At 39.4% G+C, this 9,793-nt stretch overlaps 1 protein-coding gene across 4 annotated transcripts in view; it reads right to left on the reverse strand.

Moving 5' to 3' along the window:
• Positions 1-6,460, reverse strand: part of march8 (membrane-associated ring finger (C3HC4) 8) — an 81,847-nt gene extending 75,387 nt beyond the window's left edge. For 3 of the 4 annotated variants that reach the window (XM_044137516.1, XM_044137517.1, XM_044137513.1), the window contains exon 1: positions 6,324-6,460. The gene's annotated coding sequence lies outside the window, so the exon portion shown is untranslated. Of the gene's footprint in view, positions 1-6,080; positions 6,245-6,323 lie in introns of those variants that run through there. The other variant, XM_044137515.1, reaches the window with a different exon arrangement.
• Positions 6,461-9,793: the final 3,333 nt, after the last annotated feature.

The following is a 9,793-nucleotide window of genomic DNA, read 5'->3' on the forward strand; positions in this document are numbered from 1 at the left end:
AGCTGAATAATAAACCTTTTGTTCTCCTCTATGTCTCTCATAGGTTTACTTCAAAACTTCCACAATAGCAGATCTGAATAAAACTTTATAAAAAGAACTAGGAATTTTATTATGAATAAAAAGTTTTGTAGTTCTTAGTTTAAGAGTGTTTATTTAGATGTTTTCACACATGGCTTGCACCTTATCGACAGTAACAAGACACCCTAATTAAGCAACTATTGTTCCTCTTTAGTACTTCACAGGAGGCTGGTGTTGCAGAAGCAGTTGGGTTGATGCTGCCTCACATTTCTGCCATGTCTGCTCAGAGGCATCTTCTGTCCCTCCTTCTGCCTCTGCTCTTTAACATACATTGTCAAAATGTACCATGTCTTCTTTAACTTTTCATCATTGTTTCAGGTCTGCTGTGAAGAAATTGTGATTGTCTTTTTGTTTTTCTTTACAGCAATTTTTTTTAAAGGGTCCCCCCCACACCAGCAAATATTCTCCAACCAGCCATTGTACACGTCAGTAAAAGTACCAATGAAAGAGTAATTGAAATGCAATTTCATTTTTTAACCAAAGCATATCTCAAATGTCTAATGTCCGACTTACTGTTTGCTGTGTAATCTAAGAACAACAATATCCTTAAAAGAATCCTTAGACACAAACACAGAGAGCACATAAAGCACCTCGCAACCATACATTCACATTTTGTCATGAAACAACAATAAATTTCAATGTATTTTATTGCTGCATGACAAATAAATACAAAGCAATGTTCAACTATAAGCAGGATTGGATCTATAATTTTTTTTTTTTTTTTTTTTTTTTACAGTGAAATAATATGAGGATATTTTCCTATCAACTCTGACCATCTTCCTCATCTGACCTGAAATACGTCATTCCCATCAAGAAGTTGCATGGCGAGTCCACTACACAAAGCATTTTGCATGTTGGCTACAATGTTTAATTTGGTTGAATCTGACAAAAACATCAACATGTGGGTTGTGCCTTCTGCCATGGTTTGTGGTCAACTGCTTTTTTCTTGCCACTCTTCCCAGAGTGGCAAAATAAAATAAAAATAAAAATCACAGGAAAATAGACATTTGGAGTATTTGTTGCTTGGGGATGCATCCAAAAATCTGAAAAAATATCAGAACAAATTTGTGCAAAGTCAACAGATTTTCCTTTCTTTGCTTTGGATCTCTACAGCTCTTTCAGAGTTACTATAGGCCTCCTGGCTAAGGGTGCACAGTTTATCCTCATCGCAGTATGATTGAGCGCAATACTGACATTGCAAAGGACCGTTTCAAAAGTAACAATTGTACTCCAACCACACAATTTACATACCAACAAAAATATTCAACTTGTTGGATGACATCTGTCTGTGGTCAACAATATCCACATCTGACACAGATTACAGCTAAAGGTCACAGAGAGTGTCAGACACAGAGAAAAACAGTGAAAAACAGTGATAGGCATTTATGATAGGCATTTACCAATAATAGTGCTAGTTCATGATTTTCTAAAATCATATTCCCAAACTCTTGGCTGTGTTCCTGACAAATAGTCTAAAAGAACGGCATTAGATTTCTTATTTGTATAGATAAAAACATTTTGTGCTACTTTGTTCGGGCCTGTCACATAAAATACCAGTAAGAAACACTGAAATTCACAGCTAAGGAGACAAATCTCTTTTAAAGGAAAAGCTTAATAAACGAATGCCATTATATACCACTGGGTACCTCTGTGCCCTCTTCCTGGCCCACTGTTATCAACAAACACATACCTTGGGTGAGCATGGAAGCGCTAATGACAACATCAATGTTGCACTTCCATTGCAGCAGTGCCACTCCGTGATTTTTTTTCAGCTGAGCCAGCACCTGTCCTCAACTGATGTATGGTAGCAGTTCAACATCCCTTCACTTTTATCACACACTTTACAATTTTATTGCAACTAAGCAACGTGCAAATACCTGCAACAGCGTGCACACACTGCAAGTCGGAACGCAAAAAGCTACTTAAGCTCCTCTACAATTTATCGACGAAAACATTGACCTTTCATCACATTACTTATGTTTTTAACTGAATCCATTAGCGTTACTCTGAAGTTTAATTTGCAGGACTTTTGGCATCATCCATTGGAGATTAGGACTCATTAGATTGGATCGATGCTCTCATTCCTTACCCGGCTAGGAGGAGACACGGGAGAACAGCAGACCAGAAGATAGGAGCGCTCTGGCTGCTTTTTTGTGTCATTATGTTACAGCCAATCAAGACACTGATGCTACGAGACGAGCAGGAGACAAGGCCCTACCATTATGGGATCAGATGGCAGACTTTGTGTTAAACAGGTCCACCAAGTCTGCATAACAAGTAGTACAATTTTGATTAATTTATAGAGTACCTTAAACTAGTCTTTGTAAAAAGAAAATACACCCCATGACAGATTTGGGATTTTGAGAACTAAATTATCTGGTCTTTACCAGGTACAAACGTCTGACTTGAAGTGTGCAAAACCACACACGTGGATTTCTTGCATGCATCATTGGGTTTCTTGTATTTTACTTATTTTTACTCTACAAAAAATTAAGGGGGTATATTTTTTTCTTCTTTAAACCATGACTGTAGCTTGTCCAAACAAATCAAGGAAAACAGGGTGCCCAGCATTAAAAGACTAGCAGAGGAGAAAAACTGGTTCTTATCCCAACTACTGGCTAAGACCCAGGAATCCAGGAAAAGCTACATCCAGGAAACACACACACAAAGCAGAATGAGATATGCAAGAAAACTGACTTTTGTTGGCTCCATCAATTTCCTGTTGCCTTGGAGAATCTAGTCAATATTATTTTACAAGTGAACAAGCAGAGAGCGAGGCGACAGGGGTTTAGAGCAGCTTAACACACTGCGAAACTGCAGGTGGGCTTCTGAAACTTCACAATCTTAATTATAGAAGTGCAAACAAAATAAGAAAAAAAAATATATTCTTGATGGGTAATGGTTTTTATCATTACGATTGATTGGCTATGTGGTGAAATTACCTGCAACATTATTACACCTTTCATCCAAGTGAATTTGAAGCAGAGGAGAAAAATGATGTGTGAGTGTGTTCTGATATGGTGGATTTAACTTAAAGCAGTTAATACTAATGTGTTAATTTACTTGAAAGAACATCATGGAAAAAGACCAAGAAATAATAATAAGCTCTGCTCCGTCTTTGTCAGTTTCGGAAAAAACGATATACTCTGACTCCTTTGTCGTTTCAAAAAAATTAAATAGAAAAAAAAAAGAAAAGAAAAGCACCAAAAGAAAATTAGTGATGAGTAAAAAAAAAAACAAACAAAAAAACAAAACAAACCATGGGATCCTTCAAACCAGCTGCCCAAAACTCAATAAAAGCTTCAGAGTAAAAACTAGAGCAGACTATAGAACAATTTTGAAATTACTTTCCTCACAAGCCTTACTTGAACACAAACACGACAAGTTTATTTTCCAGCTGAAAATGACACAGTCCATTATGACTGCAGATTCCTTCCTTGCGGTTTGAAAAGCTCAACAGCAACACCCACCTTTCCCTCCTGCCTAGAATCTTAACTACGGCTTTATGTTCGCTTTTTCTCTCTGCAGCTGGTTTATCACAGCAACTGATGACTTCAGAGACTTTCGACGGCTCACATCGTCTTGAGATAGACCACACCACATCACGGCGATGACCGCAACAGGTGAAATCTCATTATCACCATTGCAGTAAAGACAAAGCAACAGGGTAAGAAAAAAAAAAGAAAAAGTTAGGAACCGGGAGAAGAATATATCAATGTGCATTATTTAGTCCTAATAAAAGATTTTCTTGATGGCTCCTTTAAAAAGATTTTCTGCTTCTGCACTATTTTCCCCATTTTGTCATGTTACAAACACAACCATCCATTTGATTTACATGACAAGTAATCCAAACTTATTACAGATCAAAATCTGAAAAGTGTGGCATCCATTTATCCCCCCCCGTACTCAGACACACCTAAATAAAATCCAGTGCAACCTACTACCTTTAGTTGTAACGAGAATAGTAAAAAGAGTCAACTCATGGGTAATTTAACTTCAGAAATAAAGAGGAAGCGTCAGTTTTTTTTATATCCATAAACAAAAGGAAAGGGAGAAGAAAAAAAGACATACCAGAGGTAAAATTTTATTTCTTCTTGTGCAAAACTGGTAGAGGCATCCTCCAAAGCTGGTTCCTCATTTGGGCTGAACAAAAACTTAACATCCTTATGTGAATTTTTATAAACAATGCATCCAATTCTTCCAACTTTACAAAGACACACTACTTTGTGTTGCTCTCTCTCAAAAACAACAACAAAAAAAACAACAACATATCTGTAGCTGTAACAGGACAAACTCTGAAATATTTAAAGGTAGCAAATGATATTGTAAGGCTCTGTCACTGCAACCTGTAATGCTTAGCTTCTGGGAAATAAAACTAGTATCATGCAAGACAAGAAGGTATCTTGATGGATCATCTTTTCAACAGAAAAATCTTACAGCCTTTATGTTTAGTTGCTGTAATCACGTTGAGTATCCGCACATTTAAAGATGACAAAGAAAAACAAAAGTTACTCATAAATGTGACACCACAATCCCCTTTTTTGAGAAAAAATGCCTTTCTAATTATGTTTGTCGCAGAAAAAAAGGCTTCAGGCTCAAACGGCAGAAAAAGGAAACCGCCTATTGCTTATGCTGAAACAGCCTTTTCATGTCAAAATCGTGAGTGTTTATGAAAAAGCAACCGATCTTTATTTTGTGCACCAAACGAGGTGGCAGGATTATAAATAAAAGAAAAAAAAAAGAAGCTTTTTCTCATCCTTGAGTAAATTCATGCACACAACAGGATGTACTGCAACAAGCACTCAGTATTTTATACCACTGGCAGAGGCGTCACTGAAGGCTACAGTGATGTAACACAAACACAGTCAGCCACAGCTAGTTCTCCCTCTTCGCCAAGCCCGGCATCACAGCACAGACTGTATTTTAGGAATCGGTTTCTGGCTGCAGGCCACGGTATGCCACTTTTGATAGAAGAAAAAAAGGAAAAAAGGTTTGCACCACCAGCAGCAAAGTGAATGCATGCAATAGTAATGTACAAAAAAGGAAGTGAGAGCACATAGCCTTACAGTACAACAGTGCTTCAAAATTACTTAATGCAACATGAATATGCAGTACAGAGAACTGAAGGAACAGGCCGATGGCAGATTATTACAGATCCACCAATTATTACAGATCCACCAATCAACCAGATACTGAAAAGGATAGCTAATTTGATCAAATCCATCACTTTTTGATCTAAATAAAATTCAAACCTAGGTTGATTTTCTGTTGGATTCGCTGCATCTCCTAAACTGATTCTGCAACCGATAGAAAGAGAGGGAGAGAGAACAGGAACAAGAAGCAACCTTAAATTAAAGCCAGCACTAGTTCCCATTTATGCACCACTCACGAAAGTCAAATTGTATCCAATTTCCTGTTATTGTTCCGCTACTGGACTCAAGCAGAGAGGGGGAAAAAAACAAAAAAACAAAAAAGAAAAACTGGAATCCCAGCTCATAGCCTTTTGTTTTCAATGGCTGCATTATGTAGCAACAGTGTTGCTATGCAGGGCGCTCCTCAAGCTTTATTATGGTTCATAATGAGACAACAATGGGGTGGCGAGTGCGCCTCATTAGATATTTAACTAATTATTTTTACTAAAAGGGGGAAACAGTCCATGTCAATAACAAGTACACTGAGATCCTCAGCTTAGACCAGCCGTGTCTCTGTAATGTAATACATTTCCACAGAAACGCACCCTATGACAGTATTGACTCCAAACACATAGACAGCAGGCTGCTTAACAATGCCACCACATACCATGTCGAAATCTCGATGATCTCGAGTGGTTATAGAAAGCAAGAAAAAAGAAGGGGGGAAAAAAACATGTCTTTGTGCCGTGTCTCAACCACCGCAGGCTTAATGAACAAACTCCGCTCGTAAATTCATTAGGGACAGACATGCGAACTGACACAAAGAGCGACGCTGCTGCAGAGCGGTCCAGTTAAATTGAATTTTCCTACCTTAATGACAACAGGCTGCGGAGACCGACTGTCTGTGCGCCCTTAACAAGCTGTGATACACTCATCACATCCCCGAACCGCGCGGACCACCGACAGACAGACAGACGGAGCTCAGCTCAGCTCAGCCGCCTCCGGGTGGATTTAATCAAGTTCAGAGGCGCAGCGGACACGCAGTCACTGGACAAAGCCTCAGTTCATATTCAAAACCATAAAACACACACACACAAACACAAAGAGACTCACCGATGTGTTGGGCTACTGAGCGACGACTATTTGTTTATTTCATCGTCCCCGCCGAGCAGCTGTGTGAGGTGGTGCGTAACTGACTTCCGCGTTGAAGATGGGGTGGAAGAGGGACGGAGAAAACATCCGCAAGTAAATCAGCAATAGGAATACTTAAAGGGCAGGCGGCGCACGAGGGCGCACCGCACCGGTGAGTGTGTGTGTTCAGGGGGGGGGGGGATGAAGCTCAGGGTGATGATGAGGCAGATTAGGATGCTCAAACAAGACGGATGCAGTGATAGATAAAATAAATGCACACTGGAAATAATCAGTTTTTATATCTAGAGGACATTTGTTGACCCCACTTTCCAAAACTATATAAATAAAACGAAATGAAACCAAAAAATATTTTCAATTCCTTAGTTTGTTTGAAAGGTATTTTATGTTCAGGATGTTGTTGGTGGTGCAATGGGCGGAATGTATTTCCAGCAGCAGTCAATCACGCAACAAATCTGAAGAAGCCTCTGACTAAAGACTGTTACCACATTAAAGTTTCCTGATTTTCATGTCACTAGCATGAGCTCACAAAAAACATTTTCCCATCCAGAGTCTAAGACCTTGGATAGGAGTATTTGGTCTGTTCATCTATGCTTACTCTGTAGTCAAAAAAGTTCCCCTTTAATGTGTTTTGTTGCATTTTAAATTTAAAATGAAGATTAAATCAAATCTTTACAATAATTCAGTATTTTATCCTGACACAGCAAGCGGGGGTGAGAAACGGTGGAAAAGAACAACTTCTCTGTCCCTGCCAAAGAAAGGCATTCCCAAAGCATGATGCTGCCACCACTATGTATCACATGCGACATTTTTGGGGGATTGTTTTTAATAAAACCATACATGATTTTCTTTGCATTTAAGTTCCTATTTGTGGGATGGAAAAACCATGAGAGAAAGAAAACAGTCAATTACTTTCTTTAAGCTAAATCCTGAGCTTTACAATATTATGACTGAGAAAGAGATCAGTAGCAGACCTACTTTACCGCCAGTCAAAATCAATTTGCTCAGAGGACAGCAGACCAAAAAAAAAAAGAAGAAAGAAAAAAAATCCACAACGAGCTGTTTAATTTCAGATCGTTTGATGAGCTATTATACAGTACACTCAGTAACTCAGACCATGAATGGCCCGCTGTTCATTGTGCGACTTTTCCTAGCTCAAGTGAATCACCGCATGTCCTGCAACTCCACACCAAGAAAGCCCCCCGCTCAGACAGAGGCTCACGTCTCCTCTGTTGACTCAGAGCCGCGGCTCTGTCTCTGTGAAGCCTGTCATTGTGTTGGGGCTTATTACTGATGCGCTGGCTGCTGCGCGGTCCCTGGGGGTCGCACAACGGAGCCTCTGTGCTCTGGCCGGACAAAGTGGGCTCCTCAGGAGTGAGTCCACGAAATTGTCATGCATGTGTCTCTGCGCCCGAGAGATACAGCAGGCTGTCACTCTCTGAAGCCACAGAGGATCAGGGCTCATGTGTTAAATGTGAGAGAGGCACGCAAGGGACGAGCAGCTGTTCCCTGTGATACTAAATCAGCCTTTTGCGACATTCAGCCGACAGAAAAGCGGTTTCTCCGGGCGGAAACAAGCTCTTCTCACAGGCAAATGCAACAGTAACGCCCCTCCTAACCCATAAGCTTTACAAATTTGTTATGTATCATGACTGAGAATGATTAAACGGGGCCGTGTGTTTATCTGGAAGGAGTGGACGGTGTGAGAGCAAGAATCTAACATGCCAAGTCCAGCAAAAGCAACAGGCCTCACCGGAGAGAACAAGCAAATTAAGGGTCCACGGTGGAGAAGGAGATGAGTTCATTCCAAGAGGTCACCAGGTTTGTCAGGATATAAAGGTTAAAGCCGAGGCTGGAGACGTTATGTGACTGGAACCCTTCTGATGTGCCACGTGTGGGTATTTCCTGCTTTCTGACTGCAGGGTGGACTGGTAACGCTGACCACTTGTTTCTCACTCTAACATCCATACAGTACCATGTTGTTGTTGTTGTTGTTTTTTTTTCAAAGTGTTTAAATTTATTGGAGATAGAAGCAAAAGTTAAAGCAGAAATAAAGGCTTCTTATTTTGTCAGATTCTTAAATAATTACTTTAGTCTGTGAAGTGTGTTGGTTTACGCCTAAAGCCATTCTTCATTTTGCCAACACCAACAAAACTTCAGTGAAGAATTTTAAGGCTCTTTTTGGTGTACTAGATTAGTATTTTATATACTGTGCAAAAAGTACTAAAACACACTTTTTGCTGTTGCCACCACAAATTACAGGGTGTTCAGAATTGCGGTTTTCTGGCCGATCGCCGATTCCCGATCTTTAAAAAAACTGACCTGTCGATTTCGGCAGAGACAAATTTCTTTTGTCTGAAATGTCGCCATACATAGCAAGAAAGTCGCTGAGAAATGTGCAGACATGGCCTGGCATCATCATCATCAAACTTCTCTCACAGGAGAGCAGTGACGGACAGTGGGTAATTTTTAGATCTTTGCTGAGGTTAATAAGATTGGGGGATAAGATCGGCTTCACATCTACGGTAAGTTTCAGTTGATCACAGATCTCCCAAAATTAAGAAATCGTCTGGTTGATAAATTGGTGCACCCCTGCTTAAGAAATTAACCAGGTCATTAATCTGATTTAGTTCAAGTACATCACGTTAAGCAATGTCAGTCGACTCATTCATCATGTTGATTGGAGCTCCTCTAATCTCACTGAGTTTATCAGCTCACATACCAGTATCTACATTCAAGCATCAATTTTCTCTACTGTACAATCTCAATATTATTTTTGCATGACAAGTATAACTACATTTACAAAAACCCCTTTGTAAATGGGTGAGAAAGATGGATGAGAAAGACATTGGTCTGGTCAATTGACCAAAATACATTTCTTTGACAATACATACAAAATGCTCTGTGAGTGAGAAAACTAACAACCTAGGCACAACATACCTACTATGAAAAATAGTGGTGGCAGCATCATGCTGTGGGAATGCTTTTTTTAAAATCATAAACAAGGAAGCTGGTCAGACTTTATGAGAAGATGGAGTTAAATGCATGGAAACCCTAGAAACAACGGAGGCTGTAAAAAACTTCAGATGTTTTTACAAGATTTCTTCGGTTTCTTGTCCAGACCGACAATATGAATATGTCAAGTTTCATTGAGGCATATTTCAAGGGAATTTCAGCTGTAATTGAAGAGAAAGGTAATTTAACAAAGAGGTGGATTGAATAGATGTATGTACATTACATTACAATTATGAAAGATGAAAAGGAAAATAATCTTGTTTTCTGTAGTTAAAGTCATACATTTTTTTCTGTTGGTCTAGTTATTAAATGGGAAATCACTAACCCTGCTGCTTAAGAACCTGATGAATCATGTTTGTTTCTGAAAATTAGCCACTACACCCATCGCAGAGTGAGACGTCTTTTACTTGAAAGCGGTG

Source organism: Gambusia affinis, linkage group LG13, assembly GCF_019740435.1.
Source record: "Gambusia affinis linkage group LG13, SWU_Gaff_1.0, whole genome shotgun sequence".
Classification (NCBI taxonomy): domain Eukaryota; kingdom Metazoa; phylum Chordata; class Actinopteri; order Cyprinodontiformes; family Poeciliidae; genus Gambusia; species Gambusia affinis.